This window comes from Pteropus alecto, unplaced genomic scaffold (genome assembly GCF_000325575.1).
Source record: "Pteropus alecto unplaced genomic scaffold, ASM32557v1 scaffold11, whole genome shotgun sequence".
Classification (NCBI taxonomy): Eukaryota; Metazoa; Chordata; class Mammalia; order Chiroptera; family Pteropodidae; genus Pteropus; species Pteropus alecto.
The window spans coordinates 7,938,357-7,962,408 of record NW_006431956.1 but is presented as its reverse complement, the minus strand read 5'-3'; the positions used below and the strand labels follow the sequence as shown (position 1 = coordinate 7,962,408).

The window sequence follows — 24,052 nt, the reverse complement described above, 5'->3', positions numbered from 1 at the left end:
GCCTATTTAACTCTCATAGTTCTTTGCAGCTATGAAGCCTTACAACCCCACAGTCTCAAAAATAAACTGAACAATGATTTCTACTTTCAGCCCTATCCCATGCTTGCTTAATTTTGTAGGGTGATTTTTTTCCCCAATAAATTGAATTTATATTACTTCATAAGTTTCTTCATGACCAAAAGGAAACAGAAGCTTAGAGAAATATGTTACGTGGGATTTACTGTCTGCTTCAAGCATCAACTTCTGGTCCTGTCCAGAAAAGTTTAGGTCAGTGGCCTTAAAACTCTGACTCAAGCACTGACAGAAGGATTCTAAGAAAGTAGGAAAGGAAGATGTGGGCAGAGGGTGAGAGAGGTAGATGGCTATTTATTAGGATTAGATTTAAAGAGACAAGGACCCGGTGAAAGTGTGACTCGCAGATACTTTGTCTAATCTCTTCTTCCTTTCCTCATCCACTTTCTGTTTCCTAGTCATTGAATACTAGCCTTGGGGGATTTTTCAACCAACACCAACAGACATAGGGAGAGAAGAAACGAAGGCAGCAAAGAGATCCCACTCTTCTGTGCTGTAAAGGGAACGAGAGGGGTGGGCATCTGCCACGAGGGTGTGGAAGCATGGGAAGGTTCACTTCTTTTAAAGGAGAGAGAAGAAATCACCTTTGGGATTCTCTCTTTAAGTAGGCAAAAGGGCATGGGGTGCAAAATGCAAATGGAGGTGTTGGCTTTAGGTGGTAGCACAGCCAGTTCATCCATGGTACCAGAAGGCAAGGCGGGATGGGAGCCTGTGGAAGCTCTCTTCTGACGGTTTCTGTTTTGTCAGGAGGTAGGAAGCAAGACCATCTGAAAAGTGAGGGTTGCTAAGGGAGTGTCGAAGGTTTAAGAAGAGTTGACTTAGGTATAAAATTGTGCACAAGTAGGAGGAGAGGGAGGGAGAGAGGGAAGAAGGAAGAGAGGAAGGGAGAGAGAGAGAGAATGAGAATGCAAGTGGACAGGAAAGCACAGCATTTCCCGTGCTGTTTGGGGTTGGTGGTCCAGTTAGCACGGTTGGGTATCTTCCCCAGCCAGGTTGAGCATCATCACATGTATAGGCCTTGAATAGGCTGAGTTTGAGTGTAACCAGTGTTGAGATTTTACCAGGGAGGATGATGGGGTGGGGGGTGGGGGCCATGATAGCCAAGTGTGCGAGCAGTGAAGTCTTACTGAAGGACCATGGAATCCAAGCTGGCTGAGAAGGAAGGAGAGTGGAAGAGACGATTGATAGACATGGAAAATTTAATAGGGCCAGTGAATTTCAGGACCCAGAAGGGTGGAAAGATGGTTGGATATAGGGTCATAAAGAAAGTAAGCTTCAAAATGGAAGGCGATGGTATAAAGGTGGACAGTAGAAACTGTGATTATGGGGGTTGTGCAGTTATTGGTAATGGCAATTTCAAGGGGGGACAGTAAGGTCATTCACAGAAGGGAGACCAAGTACTGAGAGGTCAGGGTATTAGAAGAACCATCTATTTATATACTGAAATCAGTATACGTTATTTAAGTGGCATTAGAGATACCACTTAAACAGGGATCCATATGCTAAAATCCTCAAGAAGTGAGAACAGGAACCTGGAAGTCTATAAATGGCTTAAAACAAAGAGCGTTTAGCATATGATATGAACTCACATTATAGCATGAGTTTGAAAATGGTGAGGATGGGTGATTATGTGGGATGGAGGGGAATGGCTTGAGAAGAGCAGAGAGGCCCAAGGGTGCAAGGAGTATGAGAGAGAATGCAGCCATCGTCTGAGGCCCTCGAAGCAACAGCGTCCTGGAGAGGAGCCAGATTTCGTTTAAGGTAAAGGGGACATATGGAAACGAGGATTAGGATGTAGAGGGTTTCACTGATGACGGACTGTGAATTTCAGGGGGCACAGCAGAAGGGTTTGAATGTCGGGCATGTGTAGGGATAAGGTCAGATTAGAGGATGTACAGACCACACAAAGGATGAGGGTCCAGATAACAAGGGAAGATGTGGGAACTTGGAGTCCCTGGTGGCGATGGAAGTAAATGGATGAGAGTGAGGGAAAGGGTCTTTCCGTGTGTCAGCTGGTAAAGATCTGAGTGCCAGAGGAGTGGAGGTCGCCTCTCCAGGAACACGGAGAGCCCTGTGGTGTGCCTTCCTCCTGCCAGTGGCAGTGTGATGGCTTTCTGTCTGCCTCATGCTCTCACTGGATAGCGCCCCAGTTCACTACATTATGGCTCATCCTGGTTACCTCCCAATAAAAGGCCAGCATCGTGAATGTCTAGCTGTAGCATTTACAGGATTGGATGCTTAAACCTTAGTGAAGTTTCAGGAGATCCAGTGGGGCGTGTAGGGGTGCTACCTTCAAGGAGAAGAGCAAGTTGGACATCTTGAACTTCTTACCCACCACTTGCTGAGTGAGTTTGGATTTTGAAGATGGAGCATCCTTTCTGGGAAACTTTCTTTGGCTCATTCACCTCCCCAAGGGGACCAGGAGCAATGGACGGCTCTCTAGGTGATCCCCGCTAGGTCATTAGCTGTCCTGCTGCCCAGTCCCCATGACCCACCTCAACTCTAGGGGAACCTTAGAGTGCTTGTTCTCTTAATACCAGTCCAGGAGCAGCATGTGCTGTCTGGTAGACCCCCAATAAAATAAAGATAACGAGAGCCCCTGGATTTCAGATCATAAAACAAGACTTCTTCATTCAATGCATAACTAGCATCCTTTGGAGAAACAGCTCTTACTTGTGTTAGAAACTGAGATACTGGCATTCGTGCAGATTGAGCTGTGCATCAGACAGTGTAAGCTTTATCCGTCTGCCAAGCTTCACATCTGGGTGTACTCAGCACCATTTCAGTGTTAGGTCAAAGCAGAATTCATGGGACCAGACATTTGAGGACCCTGAAATGCAAAACTGGGTTACCCACAGTTTGCTTCTCCCTCAAGCTTCCTTGCAGGCATCCTCACTCAGTCAGTTCTTGGGGTGCTCTTTGGCCCATTGACAAAGAAAGAATCTTGACAGGGTATGGGAAGATTTGACCTTTGTTAAGGGAGGACTCTGAAATCCATCTCCATCCACCCTGTAGTTCTTGGAAATTCCTACTAGTCTCCAGAAAATGGTTACATGTTGGTGTTAATTCCATAATCTGTTACCATTTTTTTTTTGTCTGTTTATATGCCTTCTCAAATAATTTAACAAACTCGAAAGAAGCTGTAGTCCATTCTCAATACAGTACTTGTGGTAACTAGTTGTATACGGTACTCGTGAATACTGAATTAGTGAATATAGAACCATTGCTTCTGGGGGAAATACAAGTTAGGTTCCTGTGAGCCCATGTCATGACATTTCATCCACCAATCAATATGTAATCTTGGTCTAAGTGTGTTTCCATCTAAAGACACCTTGTGTGTTTCCATCTAAAGACACCTTATTTAGTGATTATTGTCAGTTCATTATCATTGAGCTCACAGCCAACAACACTGTAACTCATGTCCCCATGAAGCTTAGCTAGCACACATAGTTTTCACTGTGAGGCACACCACAGTCTTCCTTTGCTCAGAGATATTAGACAGCACTTTAGTGCTATACTTGGAGACCATTTTAAGCATCAACAAAAAGCACAAAAAATGCCAAAAGCGTAGCACTAAATATACTGTGAAAAGGGAACTTGTTAACAGAATGAGAGCTGGAACTAGGGGGCAGAGCACTGCCTTCTTCAGCCTCAGCTGGCAATACATGCATCTGAAGACTTCAACTTTGTGCCACTCTGCAGCGGTTCATGAGTGACCGACTGCAAAAGCGTCATGTTTGATTTGGGGACTACAGATGAATTTTAGTGAGAAGGAGAATTCACAGATGCAAAGATCTGCAAAGACCGAGTGTCAGTGGCACATTGGAAGGGATCCCTGGCATGTGTGTGTGCTTTTGCACATGTTTTCCCTGTGCAAGCTAGACTTCAGAGAAGGCACCTCACACCGTCGTCCCTCAGGCCACCCGCATGGGGGAATGACGCAAACAGTCCTGGCATCACACTGATAAAAAGAAGTGGCGGGGGTGGGTGATCCCATTCCGTGGGCATGCTTAGAAATGAACATAAGCCTTTTGTCCTTTGGCTCATGACTTGGCTGGCATTAGGCCTTGTTTAGTTACCTATTCTAAAGGGAAAGTGATGAAGTCTCCTATCATCAATCAAATATTTACACCTTAGGGTCTGGCCTCTTAGGGAATTTGCTCCCCTATGCACACATGTCCCCCAACTCCTATCCATCAGAAGGGGGGCATATTCTTTAATTGTTCCTCATTATGGTAATAATAATAATAGCTGATATCTAATGACAGTTTTCTACATGCCAAGTACTATGCAAAAACACTTTAATCATTGCAATAACCCTATGAAATAGTATCACTATCTTCATTTTATACTAAGGAGGCTGAGGCTTATCATTGCATTTAGATAATTTATTCAAGGTCACAGAGTTCTTTAGTGGTATACAGAGCCAGCATAAAGACCTAGGTGGAAGTATTTCAGTAGACATTAAGCTTGTTACTTCTGAAGCAGGCTGTATCGGCAAGGATGAACTGGGTTCTGCAGCTGTAACATGCAACCCCCAAAATCACAGTGTTTTAAAATCACAGAGATTTCTTTCTCATGTGTGTCGCGTATCCATCCTGGATCAGCTACAGGCCTGCACTCTGCTGCCTTAATTCCAGACTGCTCTTGGCTGATGGAGCTGTCACAATCTGCAGTATTACCAGATACCAGAGTGGAAAGAAATAAGAGAATATTGCAGTATCATATTACTGGGTTGGAAAGCCTCCTCCTGGAAGTGATATTACCACTTCTGTTCACATGCAATTGGCTAAAACAAGTCACATGACCAATCCTAACTACAAGGGGTCAAGGAAGTGCAGTCCTCCATGGTGAATAGCATTCATACCCATCATGCCAGAGTTTGCTTTTATTATCTGATTTAGCCTAAAGACTTCTCTGAGAAGCAAGAGTTCACATTTCTGATTCAACTGCTCTATTATTCTTAAAGGATGTATTCCATTTAGCTAGGAACTGGAACACTTTTATGGTCCGATCCTACTGACCATAATATGATTTTAAAGCAGTAAATATATTTCTAAATCCTTATTTAAATGGTCATATTCCATTTTATTTCTATCTCGTTATTCATTAGCCAATACCCTACCTTCGGGCATTTTGATTGGTATCAATCTTTCACCATTTTGACCCACAGCTGTTATAAATATTTTCTATTGGGGAAGTTTGTTTTCTTCTGTTGGTTTGAATATTTGATATTTCATTACTAAGAGGCTTTACTTGTCATAAATGTTGCCAATAGCTTTTGTGGTTTTCTATTTGCCTTTTAAGTGCAATTATGGTGTTTTTGGACAGGGAAGTTTTCAAGAACTCTGTTGGAACAGCCACATGTGAGTAAATGTGCATCTTGTGCTTCGAATCAATAGAGCAAATGAAATCAGATTATGAGCTTTGGGGTCTTCACACCCCATAGCTCTCTTTATCTTCTAGCATATTTGTTTGCTTGTTTTTTTAATTGACTCCTTGGATCCTCTGATCTGTATCTGTATAAACAGTAAAGAATAATAAATGAAACATATGAGAAAAAAAAACATAAAATTCAGTATTATTAAAAGAAAAAAGAAAACACTAGATTAGGAAGACAGATAGGCAGAATGAATGTCCCTAAACAGTGGCAGATTCACTAAGATACAGATCATATTATATTCCTCCAGGTCATTTCTCTAATTTTTTTTTTCCTCATTCCTGCGTCTCCAGCAATCAAGTGTACTTGTTTTTTTGGTTTCAAGGCAAAAACTTCAAACACTCATATTCGCTCTTGTTAGATGACATCCGAGTACAAATCTAACATTTTGTTCTTTGGTGAAAAAGCAAGTTCATTATCCTCAGGTAATGCAAAAATGTTTTAAACTAAGGCTTCTTTTACGATCAACGTATCTGTCACACATTGGGGGATCTAAAGAGACCTGGGGCACTAAACTTTTTATTTGGTGCACTTTTTACCACCTGCATGTTTTATAAGTGTTTGCAATTATTTTTATAAGAAAAATTCTCATATGATTAAGATATATAAATGAACTGAGGAAATATTTTTACTTGAAAACTTAATATTAAAAATTATGTAAGGCTAAGAAAATTCTGAAGATAATGTACAGCTGGCTTTAAAGTATGATGTTGGTTTGGAGCAAAGTGGGGAGGATATTTCTATGTTACTTTAAATCATATTGTAAAAAGGATTTCAAAGCTAAATGAACTCTTAATTTGACCGTAATTCATGTGACTTTTTTGAAATCATTGCTTAGCATCACCTTGTTCATGGTTTTTCCTCTAGAAAACAAAACACTGGATTGATCCAGAGCCTCTATGCAAGAATTACATTATAGAATATAGTTTGAAAGTAAATGTAATTTAAAAGAACGAATTTCTCAAATGACTTAAGGAATGAGATAGTCATTTATTTACAAATCACTGATATCAAAATGTACTGTGTAGATATATTATCAGCAAAGGAATTTATTAGAAATTATATTCTGATTTTTAAAAATACCTCTTAGGAAAAGTAAAAACAAATTCTGTTTCCATCACAAGTTGTAGCAGAAAAATATTCCATAGGCGTCGTAAACATTGTTCAACAGAAAACTTTCTGAAATGTCCCATGAATAAGAAATGTCTATTTCAAGAAGTATTTGGATGAAATAAGTCATCTCCTGAGAACCGTTTCATTACTAGATTCAACTTCTCCTGACCTTATGCTTATTATATGATAAAGTTTTATGAGGAGACATAAAAGTGAAGCTGCTACCTCGGTGGGGGGGAGGGGGCGCCAATAGCAAGTCGACGGCTTAACCAACTCCGTTTTTAATAGTAACACAAAATTATGCAAAAGGTTTCCAAAGGATAAAAATCATAAATATTTGAGGACCCTGACTGATGGACATTTGGCAATATTTTGAGATATTTAAAAATGGGTAGTATATTTTTCTCTAGGCAGAACCTGTAACTTAAAATGACTGTAGTCTCCAGTCTGAACTAAGCTAAGTAGTATTAGGTTAAGGCATCTCGAGAAACTATTTCTTTTTTGTATGCCACCCCTAAAGAAAACATAGTGTACCCTTTCTTTTAATAGAGATCCATTTATTACATAGCTAAGCTTGATATATCTTACTGAGGCCTCTTGAGGCAGAACTAACCGTATATAACAGCAGTACGACAAGGCCTCACAAACGCAGAAGTCATTTATCCAGTAACTTTAGTTATCTAGAAAATAGACAAATATCAAAAAGTAATACAGATCACTGAATAGCCAAAACAGGTAACAGGTAGCATGGACCAAATTTTATGAGCTCGATGCTCTTCAAAGAAATCTTTAGGCCTTTATTCTCTGTACCTTACACAAACTTCAGGTATAATTTGAATTGCTTCTGTTTATTCGCTCTCCCCATCTACAGCACATTAGAAGTGATCAGTTAGAAGGAGGAGACGTTGAAGGCAACATATTGACAGCAGGAAGAACTGGGAACGTAGAGCCTGAGCTTAAGGGACAAGACAGAAAAGAATTAGAGCATAGATTCAAGAACTTAACAATGTCAACAAGAACAATAATAATAGTCATCATAATCTGTTGCCATTTACTGTGCCATCCGTGGCCCTTGTGTCTACCATGGTATAGATGAGAGAAAGGCTGAGACTGGGTGTGCAGATATCCCTATGTGAGAGAGCGAGATCATCCATGGAGAAAGTGTGTCACCATAAATTTTCACCATGAAATATTGCTGAAAATTTGCACTGGTCTGTGCTCACCAAGGAGATTTCTACTTAGCTTCTTGGGAATCTTGAAATTGGGAAACGAGATGACCTTATTAGGAGTTATATGCATCCAGTGACTGTAGCTCCCACATTAAAATTAATAAGTTGACATTCTGCTTCATGTATGCCTTACGTCATGTAAGTACATTATGAATCAAATCATTTTGATTTTACTAATGAAATCCAGTTTATAGACCTGCAAGTCTAAAGATGAACCTTATGCCACGCCACCACCTGAGGCCTACACTCACCAGGCTTCTCCCGTATCCCCCCACATGATGATAATTTCAAGCAAAGTTCCAGCAGGAAGATTCTGATTTAAAAGCTTTTGCTATATTTCCTTGAGGAACTATTCATTTTCTTAAGGAAATCCTAAGAGTTTTGCATAAGGCAAAAACATTCTTTAATAAGTCACAGGCTGGGATATTTTTACAAATGACCCAATTAACTCCTCTTTCAGAATCTTTAAACATTCATCATTAAAGAATTTCTGGTCACACATACACGCATTTTTTATAATTAAGGAGAAAACTCAAAAAAAAAAAAAAGCTGCTTAAAGCAAAAAATAAAACTTGATTCATAGAAGAAGAAAAAAGGTATTTCAGATTTACAAGTACTTATGAGATTTTAAGTCCGTTTGGGGAAGGTAAAATTCTGAGTTAGTATCGCAGACACTCTGTAGAATAAAACTGTGAGCCTAAAACCAACATCGGTGAACAGAAAGCACCTGGGGTGGAGGGGCCAGCAACCGTCCGGCGTGCTAAATGTTGGTGGACACCTTTCCGGTGTTTTCCATTTGGAATGCAGTTCTAGGCACTGTGCAAAGTCATATTAAAAGCTCACAGTTGCTCCTTATCACCTTAGACGTCGTTTACAAACACAGTCATGTTTAAAAAGCACACCTACAGAGAGGCCAGGCGTAGATCTGCTTGTCTTATTTATGTCTGAGTGTTATTACGAGAGCTGCATTCTTTGACAGGGTCGGGGCAGTAGGAAGTGGGCTTCTCTTTTCCAGTTTATCAGACAAGACTTCATAGTGATGTTTAGAAGAAAAGAAAAGGGCCGTGAAGTAAATTGCACATTTCTCTTTTATATTAGAGTCTATAAGCCCTTCAGCGGAGATGCTTGCACACAGCTACCCATGATAAGAGACAAAGAGTGTGTCATTCTACAGGTACAGGTGTATATATCACACTCGTAATGTAAGGAAACATGTCTGTTTGGAGACAGCCACGTAAGACGTGAGCCCTGCACTCAGGATGAAATAAAAACTAATAAAAAAATTAGTTTGCCACCTGTTCCCACAAACCCTCTCCCCAAAACTGTTTTCTCTCATCAGAAGACATGTTTAGAAGATGATCCCATGCACGATAATCTAAATGGATCGTATAGACAGAATGTTAACCTGTAGATCTAAAACCTGAAGGTCAGTGACAACCCTGCAGAGAGCATGGCAGAAGGATGGAAGCCCAATGTCAGTGTCCCTTTGAGTTATTAGTTCTTCTTTGTCGGGTCTCTATTAGCACGAGAAAGTGCAACATGGTTTGTTCAGATCATTTTTAGTGGTCAGTGAAAGCATTCCTTGAATCTTGGCTCTGTCCTTCACAGCCAGACGCTTAACCTTCCTGAGCATCACTTATCTCCTCTGTTAAATGGGTGTAATAGATGCAGGCAGTTCTAGAGATAATGTTCGTAATGCACGTGGCATAGTCCCTGCCATAGTAAGTTCCCAATAAGTAGAAGTTGTCACTGTCGCATTGTAGTAAGACTTCATTCCCCGCCTGTTTTTTGCTCTCTAAACATTACATCTTGACTTAAAAAAAAAAAAAGAAAAAAGAAAACATAAAAACTTGCTAACTTTCTTTTCTGAAGGTTTAGCTACTGGTAAAATGAGGCTAGCAGGCCAGAGAGCATATTTAAATCAGAGATAAAAATGACATTTGTAAACTGTTTGGAACCGGTTGAGATAAGGACATTCTGAATTGCATCCTTGTTTCTTTAATAGAAATAAAATGCTTCCTGGGGAGTGAAGTTTCCCCTCATTTATATAATGTAAAATATTTTTTTTCTATAAGACAGTGTATTCACAAAGGCTTCCTTTATTGCTGAGAGATTGTTAACACATGAAATCTGTGGCAGAGAAATGAACCATGACATTATGCATTTGTGGCTTCATAGAAGGATCCCCACAAGAAAACCTGTGAGAAAGTTCAGAAATCTGAGAACTAATTCAGAAATCAAGAAAAATAAATAGCTCAAAAACAGAGGATGTTTTGTAAGTCTTCTTCCTAATTTGCTTCACTGTTTCTCATATAAGGACTCAGCGATTAGAGAAATTTATTCAGAAATATTTATTTTTTGGCAATTATGTGTTTCCAGATTAGATAGCTATGTAAATATTCTTATAGAAGCAGTTAGTAAAAACTGATGGTTATAATAGTGAAAAGAAATTCAGTAAAAGTATTATTTTATAGTCAGGATTTTCATGATGTCAAATAGATTATATTTATGATTCATGATTTGAACTCTTCAGAATACATCCAGTAATTTAGTTTCATAAAAACCATTTCAAACACATTCAGTACTCTTTTTTAAAAATTAATTTTAAAATATGAAGATATAAAATTGATATATTAAAAGATTTGGGGGCTTGAAAATCAGAAGACAGAGTCTGTGTTTAATACCGTTTAAATGAAATTTAGAGACAACTAAAGGGAATTTTCCACCTTATCTAACCTAAATGAGAGGACAAAGAGTGGATAGTCCAGACCACAAGCAGTGACCTATAAGATTAAAAAGAAGTCTCTTTGTTGCAATTTTATCATCACTTGTAAGTGATAAAGTGCCAAAAGACAGGCTTGTGGCAGTAGCAATATATTTTCTTCGAGGCAGTAAAATCATCAACAAGGTGTCTGTATATGTGTAGCCCTGCTTGAAATGAAAGCAATTTTCCAGAGCCCTGTAGCTTAATTCTATTGTTTCCGTCAAGAACGAATATTTTAGATCACAATTTTCAGTGATTGATCATAACAGACACAACTTGAAAAATGGATGAGGAAGCTCCCCAAATGATTACAGAACAAGGGTCCAATACCATCAGTGGCGATATTTACATTTATCTAAAAAGAGATTAAATGCTAACAGGTCTGCTGCACATTTGTCCGCATAGCATCCTTGCATGCTCTTCCTAGTACATTAAAGTAGGGACAGTGTGAGATTGGAATAGAACAGAAAGAAAAAAGTCTAAATACAGCAAATTAAGTAAAAGTTTCAGTGGATGTTAAACAGTAATACAGAAATTCCTATACATTAGACTATAACACTGATTTTTGAAAAACATTCCATTATTTAAAAATAAAACAATGCCATTTAATTGTATCCCTTTCAACAAGTTCGTTTTAGGTTAAGTTTTCAAGTCTCAAGCAAATTCAGAGCTGGAAAATATTAAGACATCACCTTTGAGTATTTCATCCAGTTATAACCAAAGTCAGTTTTAATTATTTAGATTCTCGACTACTTTTATGGATAATTTTATGGCCAATAATTACTCGTGTAGGAACGTTGCTTAGAAAGGGTAATAACTCGTGTGCGAAGAAATGATCAGGTTGTCATGAGTCAAAAATTAATTGCTCTGTGCTCTTTTGTACCGCTTAGTGTTGTTGGGTAAGTTCATGCTTTGGAGGTTTTCTTATCCTTGGAAGAGTCCCGCCCCCCCCCCTTTTTTTTTGCTGGTAGTGCCACAGGGGGAGAATACATAAATGAAGATCTCAAACGAGAGCTTGATGGTATTCATTTTACGACGTGCATAAGTGTGTATACTTAGGAAATTGGCAGGTGTACTTGAGTGGTTGTTTTAGAGACACAGGGGATAGCAAATGACAGGAAAGATAAAGAGATTGTAGTACCCAAGGGGAAAAGAATGCGGAGTAATGATGGCCTGACAACTTTAACTCAAATACTTTGGAAGATACCAGGGAGAAAATAGTAGCATCGAATTCTCAAAAAATAATGATTCAATTAATTGAGTTTTTAGAACAAGTATAAGGGAAAACTTATTTCATTCCTTAACTTTGAAGATGGTTCTAACCTAGATGTTTTATTGAATTAATTAGCATGGTAAATGGTAGATTTTTTTTTTTCATTTGCTCTTATGATGATTTAAGGTCTTAGAGAAGCTTGATCTGCACATCAAATATCACTGTAAAAAAATCCTATAAATTTAGAGGAAAAAAGGTGTAGAAGACTGAATTCAGTGTGGGTAAACCTAGAACATCCTCAAGGAGTCGATTATGTCATAAACCTTTAGTATTACCTTCATTTTGGAGATTCGCTTTCTGATTTTTAAAACTGGAATTGTGGAAAGATACTTATTCATTGGGCATTACTGTCTTTCAAGGTTTCACTTATCTGGAAAACCATGATATGGAGAAAAAAGCAACTTGATTTTGTGAAACTTTACTCTAACCGCACACTTGAAAATCTTGCTTATATAAGTAGCAGACCATAACAATGAAGTTAAAACAGTAGTCATGCTTTTTTAAGACACTATCTGAAAAAATATATATATACACATAAATATGTGTGCATGTGTGTGTGTATGTGTGTGTATCATGTGATCTCTATCCCTAAAAGTTAAAAAAAAAAAAAAAAGACCTTGAGTGTATGAGCAAACTTTATAGTAATCCACAACCTGAAATGAAGTATTTCATTTAGTATTATTGAGAAACTTGGGGATGTGAAGAGGGTACACTTTCTGTATAACAGGTCCTAGATTTGTATTTGTATGCCCAAGGAACCATTTGATAAACATACACTGCTAATCTCTACGTAAGAAAGATGCTTTTCAGAGACTCATTATTTCTATTAAGAAGATCGGATTAAGGGCGGCATGAAATGGGTCATTTAAAATAAAATAACCCTGTGGGATAAGCACTTCTGGAATGCTTATGAGTAAGGATCTCAGAAAATTTGCTCCTTTATAAAACCAGTGAGAACACTGGCAAAAAAAATCGTCAAAATCTGCTTTTTCAGGACTCATAAAATTAACCAGAGGCTTTTAAATGGTACTCTAGAAAAATACTTCTTTAATGCAAAAGAAAACAATGGGGAAACAGAAAAACAGCTGACACTAAAAACAAATACCAAAATGACAGATGTAAATCCTACATTATCAGTAATTACATTGAATGCAAACAGGTTAAACACTCCAATCAAAAGTCAGCAATTAGCCAAATGGATGAGAATGTACGCTGTCTGCAAGAGACACTAGATTCAGAGACACAAATAGGTTGAAAGTAAAAGGATGAGAAAATAGGCCATGCAAACAATAACCAAAGGAGAACGCGAGTAACTATATCACTATCACACAAAATTGACTTTAAGACACATTATTACTAGAAACAAAGAAAGATATTTTATAACAAACAAAAACTTCAATCCATTAGGAAGTCATAACAATTGTAAACATATATTCACCTAACAGCAGAGCTCCAAATTATATGAAGCAAAAATGGATGTAATTAAAGGGGGAAAAAATAGGCAATTCAACAATAATAGTTGGAGACTTCAATGTTCAACTTTTATTAATAGATAGAATAACTATGCAGAAGCTCAAGAAAGAAAGATAAATTTCAACAGCACCATATACCAAATAGACCTAGCAGACATCTCCACTCAACAGAACAGACATTTTTCTCAAGTGTCTAAGGAACTTTCTCTAGGATTGACCATAAATGAAGACATAAAACAAACCTCAATAAATTTTAAATTTTAAAGGATCAAACCATACAATATATGTTCTATGAGAGCTATTAAATAAAATTAAAAATCAATAACTTTGGGAAATTCACATATATGTGGAACTTAAATAATACATTCCTAATGTCCTTTTGATCAAAGAAGAAATCGTAATGAAAATTAGAAAACACTTCCTAATAAATATAAATATACAGCACACTAAAATTTATGAATATAGCTAAAACTATACTTACAGAGAAATTTATAGTTTTAAACAACTGTATTAAAAATTAAGAAACATCTCAAATAACCTAAACTTCTACCTTTAGAAACTAGAATAATAAGAAAAAATTAAATCTAAAGTTTTGAAATGATAATGATTAGAGTATACATAAATGAAATAGAGAGTAAAAAAAGAAAAATGGAGAAAATTAATAAAACCAAAAGTCAGTTCTTTGAAAAGATCAACAAAAAGTAAACACTTTTAGCTGACAATACAGAAACACAAAATATTATAAGAAAATACTGGAAACAACTTTAAGTAGATGAATCTTGTAACCTTGATGAAATGGACAAATTCTAGAAAGACCCAAACTATTAAAACTGACTCAAAAGGAAATAGAAATTTTGTATAGACCTCTAATAAGTAAAGAGATTCAATTATTAATCCAAAACCTTCACACAAAGAAAAATTTAGGACCATATGCCTTACTGGCAAATCCTACAAAATATATAAAGAATTAACACTTTTTTTTTTTTTTACAAACTCTTCCAAAGAATAAAAAACAGGGTAGATTTACAATATTATCCAGCTTCTAAAACCAGACAGAAAACTTCAGAAGAAACCATCACAAGAACACTTCAGATCACTATCCCTTATGATTACAGATTAAAAAAAAAAAAAAGAAAACTCCCAACAAAATACTAGCAAACTGAATCTAGCATTATTCAACAAGGATTATATACCATGACCAAAGGGAATTTTTTCCAGGAATATAGAATTGGTTTAATATCCAAAATTCATTTAACGGTCTATATTATATTAATAGAATAAAAGATAATAAAACAATCATCTCAATAGATGCAGAAATAGAAAAATGCAGCCATTTCATGAAAACAACTCTAAATAAACTAGGCATAGACATCAACAAAAACCCCACAACTAACATCATATTTAATGGTGAAGGACTGAATACTTTCCCCCTTAGGAGCAAGATAAGGATGTCTGCTCTTACAACATCTATCTAATATTTTAATGCAAGTTCTATCCAGGGAAACTAGGCAAGAAAAGAAATAAAAGATATCCAGATTGGAAATGAAGAAGTAAAATAATCTCTATTTACAGATGACATGATTTTTTATATACAAAATCCTAAGGAATATAGCTATTAGAACTAATAAAGTTTAGCAAGTTTGCAAGATACAAGATCAATTCAATATACTATCAATGAACAGTCTGAAAATGAAATTAAGCATATTTACAATAACATCAAAAAGAATAAAATATGAATAAATTTTAAAGGAAGTATAAGCCTCATACACAGAATATTATAAAACATTGACAAATTGAAGGCTTAAGTAAATGAAAAGAAATACCATGTTTATGCATAAGAAGACAATACTATTAACATGGCAGTACTGCCTAAATTAATCTACAGATAAAATGCATTTCCTATCAAATTCTTAGCTACCTCTTTCAAAAAAACTGACAAGATGATCCAAAAAATGAAAAATTCAAGAGATCCAGTGGTCAAAACATTCTTGAACAAGTTGGAGAAATTACATTTTCCAATTTCAAAACTTACTACAAAGGTACAGTAATCAGAACAACGTGGTATTGGCATGAGGATACACATATAGTTCAAAGTAATAGAATTGAAAGTTTAGAAGTAAACCTTTACATACCATTATGGTCAATTGATTTTCAAAAGGGTGTCAATATAAATGGGGAAAGAATAGGTTTTTCAAGAGATGGTTTCAGGACAACTGTATATTCATAAGCAAAAGAATGAAATTGAATTCTACTTCACATCATAAACAAAAATTAACTCCAAATCAATCAACTTAAATGTAAACCTTCATGATCTTGGGTTAAGCAATGAGTTCTTATATATGACTCACAAAGCATAAGAGACAAAAGAAAAAAGAGGTAAATTAGACTACATCAAAATTTAATACATTTATGCTTCAAAAGACACTATCAAGAAAGTGAAAAGACAGCCGACAGAATGGAAGAAAATATTTGCAAATATATATATCTGAGAAAGGATTCATATCCACAATATGTAAAGAACTGGTAAAACTCAATAATTAAATGATAAATAACCCAATTTAAAAATGGGCAAAGGATTTGAATAGTTTCTTCTCCAAATAAGACATCCAAATGGAAAATAAGCACATGAAAAGATGTTAAACATAATTTATTTAGGGCATGCAAATCAAAACCACAGTGAAATACCACTTCAAACCCACCGGGATAGCTATGATAAACAAGACATGTTAAGCGTTGGCCAGGATGTGGAGAAATCGGAACACTTATACATTGCTGGTGGGATTATAAAATAGTAATAGTGAAGCCACTTTGGAAATTTGACAACTTTTTAAAATGTTAAACATTGAATTACCATTTGACCTAGCATTTCACTCCCAGATACATACCTAAGAAAAATAAAAACAGTACATCTATGCAAAAACTTGTATCTGAATGTTTATAGCAGCATTATTAATAGCCAAAATGTAGAACAACCTGTGTCCATCAACTGATGATGGACATAGGTGGTATAACCACGCAATGGAAACAAAATAAGGATAAAAACAAATGAAGCACTGATGCATGCCACAACATGGATCAACTCTGAACACATTATATAATTGACAGAAGCCAGTCACAAAAGGCATTTATGATTTCATTTGTGCAAAATGTGAAGAAAAGGCAAATCTATAGAGAAATAAAGTAGATTAGTGGTGGTCAAAGGTAGAGGGGGAAAAGGAGAATGACTGCTAATGGCTATAGAGTTTTTTGAGGGAGGCGATATAAACGTTCTAAAATTAGATAGTGATGATAACTGTACAACTCTGTGAGTGTACTAATATACTAAACAGACCGGATTGTATACTTCTATGGTATGTGAATTTTATTTCTCACTGTTTTTAAGGAAAAAATCTTAAAAAATTATACTCCAGACCGAGGACCTAAATGAAAACAGAATAAAAACATACATTTGGCAGGTAGAAATTTACAGTATTAATAAAAGGCATGGATCACCCCAAAATAATAAAATACAGTAAAAATATAGCATCACTAAATAACATAACTTAGCATGATATGAGTAGATTATAACATATGATTAGACTAGGATATGACATGACATTGATTCTGGGTGGATATTGAAAATGTAGCCTGGAAAAGCTCACACCACCCCACTTGGAAATTGAGCTAATGACAGGTGTCTTGGGAGTTAGAGGTCTGAGAAGAGTTATCTCGTCTGTCTTCTGCCCTGTGTTGATCCTCTTCCTTGTGATGAACATATACCCAGAACTACCAGTAATTTTTCTGTGAAAGCCCAGGTCTTGAGGAGCTAAACAAAGCAGGGTAGAAGCATAAGCCTTAGACTACTCTCCACTGTGGGTGCAACTAGATTGACAGATTAGCCATAATAAAATGAAACATGTCTTCTAACTCAGTCAACTAATACATTGTATTCTTTGTGTGTGTGGGGGTTGGGGGAGGGCATGTAACAATAAAATTAGAGTCTACCTAAAATACCTATTTGTATTTAATTTCTTTATACATATACAAATATGTATACATACACATAATTTAGAATACCTAATACATGTGCATATACTCCATATATACATAATTTTACATAAATGTACAAGCATGAGCATACACATGCTTAAAGTACAAATTCTTATTTTTCTTTTCTGCCTGGTTCTTCCTTCTGCATCCCTCTTCATTGATATCAAATACCCTATTCCAAATGATCCATGTTAAAAATCTAATACTATTCATATTTTTTGTTCTGTACTCCTATAATCCCATGTAGTTATGCATAGTCACTTGCTGCTGATGATTTTGGTTTTTAAAAATAAAAGTCATGGTGCACTGCTTCTCTACATCTTGATTTTCATTCTGAACTACCTTGTGGAAATTCTTCCAAGTCGTCTGATACGGCTTTAATTCATTCTTTTAAGGCTCCCTAATAGTTCTATGCCGTGACTGTGCTGCAACATATGCAGCCATTATGTCACTCATGGACATTCATTTGTTTCTACTTTTTTTGCTACTATGAAAAATGCCGCAATAAACAAGTTCAGTGCTTAGAAATATATGTTCTATGTATGTTATTGTTTCTAAGGTATAAATTCCCAGGAGTAAGGTGAATGGCATATACATATGGACATATATATCTGTGCCATTATATAAATGAGTACGTTTATATATAACACATATATGCTAATGAATGTTGCCAGAAAGACTAATGTTTTACATTTCTACTCCAATGTATATGCATGCACGTTTCCCACATTCCCGCCTATAAAAAGAGTTATAGTTCTTTTTCATTTTTACTATGTGTACAGTATCGATTCAATCAGTTAGGATTCTATCAATTACAAATTTTAAAAGAGCTACCAGATTGCTTAATCAAAAGGAGAATTGATTTGCTCAGAGTTATGCAGTATTATCAGACTTGGCTTCTCCCTCTTCCTCAGCATTCCTTGCTCCCTGTTGACCTCATTCTCAGACTGGCTCCCCACTCCGGTCACAGCATGGTGGCCAGCAGCTCGCTGCCTTCTTCCAGCTTGCATCCAACAAGAAAGAGACAGAGCCTTGTTTGAACGTTCTCAGCAGTAGTCTGAGGTTCACTCCTACTAGTTCAAACGGACGCATCCTTGAACATAATACTGTGTGGTGAGAAAATGTCCCACCTTGACTGGCTTAGGTCTGGGTCACTTGTTCTATCCCAAGCCTAGAGATAGAGACTCAACCAGAACATCTGAGATGGGGGAAGGAATGCCTCCCCCCGCCAAAAAAAATATCAGGGTCATGGCCAGAAGACTAGAGAATAGCCACATGGACATCCACTACATCTCTCTAATATCTGAAGTTCAATTGTATCTTATTCATATTGCAATTCTTACAAAAAGATGTGTTCTCATAAGTAAATTATAGCTCACCCCTTTAAGCAGCTTTAGATGTCAAAATTATGTACCATTTCAAACTTTTGTTGAAATTTTTACTAAAATATGTCTTTCGAAAATGATAACCACATGATCTCGTATGTGTTTACTACTTCAGAGTAAGCATTAGGAATCTCTTGTCGTAATATGCTATATTCCAGTATAACTAGAGTATATGAAAGATACAGGGCTATTGGCTTTTAATGATCTTTTCTTAATTTCTTCGTCTTATTTATGTCTTTCTTTCCCCCTTTTTCATGTCACAGTTCCCATCTTCATCTTTTTCCTCTCTGACTTAAAACCTGCCACTTGCAATATGCAAGTTCTCTAGGAAATAACACATAGGGTCCTCTGAGTGAGAAGGCAGGGAATTCCTACATTGGGAAAGTGTGCTAACTCCAATGCAAAGGGCCTGAGTCAGAGTAAAGAGTCTGCATCACAGCCATGTGTGAGTCCCGACAGGCTCACTTATTTAATGACTGAATCAATTTATTGAGAATGTTCAGAAGTCTTTTTGCTCACTTTACGGTCCTTAGTGCTATCAAAGATACTCAGGTAACTGAGTCAGGGTAAGTGAGCTTTTGGTGTGTGTATCTGTGTGTGTGTGTGGTCTATGTATACACACATATAATATTTGTATATTATAAATATAAAGACAGGAGCAAACGCTCTGCAGTCTGTCTAGGTTCCAAACGGGGCTTCAGCACTTACCAGCTATATGATCTGTAGCAAGAAACTACACCTCTCTGTGCCTCTGGGCCCCTATCTGTGAAATGGCAATAATGACAGTATATACTTCAGAGGGCTGTTGTATTAAGTGAGATCATCTTTGTGAAACTCAGCAAGGTGCCTACTATGTAATGTGTTCAATTCATGATAGTTGGTATTATCCATCCGTTTGATTGTGGGCAGTGATAGTCTCAGTATGTAGCATATGATACATTATACATAAATATTGAATAAATTACTAGAAACTACAAGGCGCTTTTCCCTCTATGTTCGTAGATGTGTACATGCATATTTACACCGTCTCAGACAGGAACTGCTGGTCTTAAATGTTGCAGGAATAGAATCAGCAGGTGTAAAATGAAATGAAACCGTATATGCCTGGCTTTCTAACAAAGCCATTGTAATTCCTTAAAACTGTGCTGAGAAATTTCTGAACTGGAATTACATTTTCCTGTTTCTTTTGATCAAGCTACTCATTTCTCCAGTCAAAAATTCTTCTTTCAGCAATATTTTGCATAGAGAGATCATAATTTTCAAAGATGAGGCAATTAAGAGGAAAAGAATAGTTAACAGGTTTAATGAAAAAAGTTGGTGGGTGGGGGAGGGTGGTTCTTTTATAGGAGGCATTCAGATTCTGATTCGAGTGCTGTTCCAATTTTAAATAACATTGCCTGAAGTTACCTGGGGAGTCCATCCTGAACAAGCTGACCCTGGAATGTCTTTGGGATGTCGGCACTACATTTTATACTATACTTTCTTTTCCGCTAGCTGCATTTCCCCGCCCCGCCCCCCACTCCTGCCGTCGCTCTAAATTACCAGGCTTTATTTTTAAAACTCAAACAAAAAGAAAATCAAGATTATACAGAGATGTTAAGACCCAAAGCTTTGCCTTCAACTTTCAATCCTCTTATTAATACCCATGTCATGACTCTTGTCGAGAAAAAAGGTTTAGTGTCACTGTCCTCAATCAGTGTTCTTTCATTCACTTTCATTAGGAGCCATGTTTTCCTGACAAAGGATAACAAATGGATACTGTTGGTCCCTAATGTGCTTTTAACTATAGATCCTGCACCATTTCTCTGTGAAGCAATTGCAATTATTTGTCATTTTAATATGACTTGGCAAGGAGGTCCGACAAACATGGCTATTATTCATCAATATGTATATTTTGTACTTATATTAATATTAGAATATCATTATTACTCTTCTCACATTGTATGAGCAAGATAAAATTACACCATGTAAAAAATGCATTAAATTCCCTTCATCTGCACTCACATAGCAAAAGTAAAGGTAATTTAAGAGCTTGCACCATTTATATGCTAAATGCTACCATTTATTTTTATTAGCGGAGAAATACTTTTACCTTTGCATTAATAGAAAATATATCAATATATTCCCACTGTTAATTGGAAATAATATAGCTAATCCTAAAACTCAAATCTTCCAAAGTATATTATCTATCCTTTTACAACCTGAAATGTTCTAGTACCTATTTTTCTATCATGTTAGCAAAATATAAATGGAATTTTAATATTAGAGTATAAATCTTTAATTCTTTAGTTCTGCATTCTTTCTCGGGATTTTACGTGTAGGATTAGTTTTTGAAACCCTTGAAAGTGAAGAACTGGCTTTGTAAATAACTACTAATAATTTATCAGCCAACCTTCTCTCCATGTATATAGTTAATATTGTATCACAATCACGATGAAACAAGTTAAACCCCTCTCCAATTCTAAATAGTTTTAAATGTTTTCTGTAATTTTTTCAATCCTTTTTTCTAATTCTAAGCGAAAGCTACATGCTAACCCAATGAAAAAGGACAAGTTTACTAGAATCTTTCTCAGAATTAAGGACAGCACGCACACAAACACACGGACACACACACATACACACATACACCATAGCACAATGAGAACCAAAGAGAGGCCAGTCAAGTAGATTTTGTGCTTCTAACATGAACGAGTCCTTTGTCACCAGAGAACAGTCTCTTAGATGAGAGAGAAAGCAAGAAACAACAATCAAGGCAGAATAACACACTTATTCATGTTGGTGCGTAGGACAGGTAAGATGCGGAAGAGAGAAAACTGAGAACATTTAAGAGAGTATTGCCAGACTCCCAGTTACAAGACAACCGGAATGAAATTCATTGAGCTAAAAAGAAATGTGTATATTTAAGGCTAGCCACCCCATCATTATTTTTAAAGTAAAGATTGGTTAACCAAAATATAGATGATCTATAAAACGAATTACCTAAAATTATTTTTAAAAACTACAGCTATGAAAACACTTAAAATCATGTCTTAAAGGTATATTTTTAAATGTGGAGATATAAAAATGCATTTAGTAAAAATAGATTTTTTAAAAGTGCATACACGTACATGAAAACACAGATATATACATATTTAAAATAATATGCTACCAAATGTTTACTATGTGACAAGAGTATGGGCAATTTTAATTTTCTTCTATGTACTTGTTTGTATTACCCAAATTTTCCACAATAAATGTATTACTTTGTCAGAAAAAAAGTCATTTAAAAGGAATTCTAAAATATTAATTGGAAGATTATTTTTTAATGTGTAGAATTTAAAACTTTTATTTTTATCACTCAATACTGGATTAAATTATGGGTTTCTGTTGAATTTGTTAGGAGGCTTAAGTCTGTGATAAATAAACTTTCTGCTCTTCTTAGTGATACTTTAAATATTGACGCTTAATATTTTTTAAAGTATCTTTATGAAAGGCCAGGCTTTGGTGGAGGCATATTAAAAATTTGTTTCCATCCTAAAGAATTCACCGAACCTCTAGCAAATACAAGAACAATAGTTATTTCTTAAGGTAAACATTAATAATATAACCCAGATTTTTTTTTTACAAATTGGGTCATTCAATGAGTTTTATCCCAGCATCAGATCTGAAACACAGATGGAGTCAAAAAGTCATGAAAAGTAATGTATATTTGCCGAACAGCTCTTGAAGAGACAATGAAACATGAGTCCCACTTCATAACACCTTCCCTAAAATGCTCTTTGAGAGTATCTTCTTGTCTTCAAAATTTCCTCCCAACTCTCCCTGCTCCTACGAGTCTTTTTTGGCTTTCTGCTTGTCTACAATCTCTTTCTACGCCCAGGTTCCTCCAACCTTCTACTTCCTTTAAAATCATTCTCCTCCTACTCCTGCCGTCTCCAGAAACCTCCCCTCACATCTACAGGAAGGTCATTGGTCGTCTTCCTTGTGCTCTTCCAGGTTACTCATCTATAAACATGTGAATATGGACACCAACCTAAAGGGTGACCAGGCAGCCTGCCATGTAGTTCACATTCAGTAAATACCAACTCACTCCTTTAACTATGTTAGCTCTGTTTTCATTCTACCGGTCTCTTCTTAATCAATTTTAAAGAAGTCGGAATGTACGATTATGCATTAAGAGCTTTTCTTATCCCTGCCCCTCAATCTTTTGTGAAACAGTTAAAACGATCATAAAATTCAATACGGAAAAAATGGCATGTCTTCCAAAGAGTCTATGAAATTAATCCCAGAGCAAATACCAATAGACTTTTCCACATGGAAAACTGATTTTAAAGTTCATTCGAAAAGACAATTATGAGAGATAGCTAAGAAATTCTGGGGGAAGAAAGGGTACTGAGGGCTGAATAGGTATTTAAACTATTTATGGAACTATAATAAAATAGTTTATGACTTCCCAGTAATAACAAGAGGTCAATGAGACAGAATAAGGAATTTAAAAATGCATCTAACTACTCATAGATGTTTTATATATTATAAGGATGACATTTCAGAAAGGTGAAGAGAGGTGGGTCTTTTAATAGTGTTGAGAGAATCTATGTCTGAAAAAAATTTTTAAGCAAGAATCCTACATCTCTCTTATACCAAATAAAAACAAATTGTCTAGATATTTAGACATAAAAATATGAAGCCATAATGTAGAAGAAAATTAAGGTAAAATTTTGTGTAAACTCGGAGTGAGAAAAGTCTTTTTTGAATAAAACATAGAAACTAAAAGCCATAAAGAAAAAAGATTGAAACAGTTTATTACATAAAAACTTAAAACTTTAATATGGCAAATAAACCTTAAAAGTCAAAAGGCAAATCAAATGACAAAAAGCAAGTTTCCTTTATACGTAAATAGCTGTAAAAATCTGATAAAAATAATAACAACCTAATAGAAAAATAAGCCAAAAAATATGAAGTAAGTTTATAAAAAAATTACAAAGTGAAGTTTTAAAGATGAAATAATACTGAACAACTTGAAAAGGACAGATGGCAGCCAAAATATCTTGTAACATTCCCGTAGCATCAGACTCTGGATATAAACGATTAATTCGCCGTTTTTCCATGACCTGTTCTAATTCCCTAAAGCACCAAGATTTTATTCTGGTTACTACTAATATTTATGATCTTTCTTTTGGACAAGATATTTAAGATGGGTATGTTTCTCAAACATCAGAATAATGTTAAGCGCACTCAACATGGGTTTAAGTGAAAATAAATCACTCAAACAAATCATTCTTGGTATTTAAAATGA

At 35.9% G+C, this 24,052-nt stretch overlaps 1 long non-coding RNA gene across 2 annotated transcripts in view; it reads left to right on the top strand.

The window, feature by feature from the left end:
* LOC107195323 overlaps positions 1-24,052 on the top strand; it is a 435,673-nt gene that overhangs the window by 367,577 nt on the left and 44,044 nt on the right. The window lies entirely within an intron of this gene.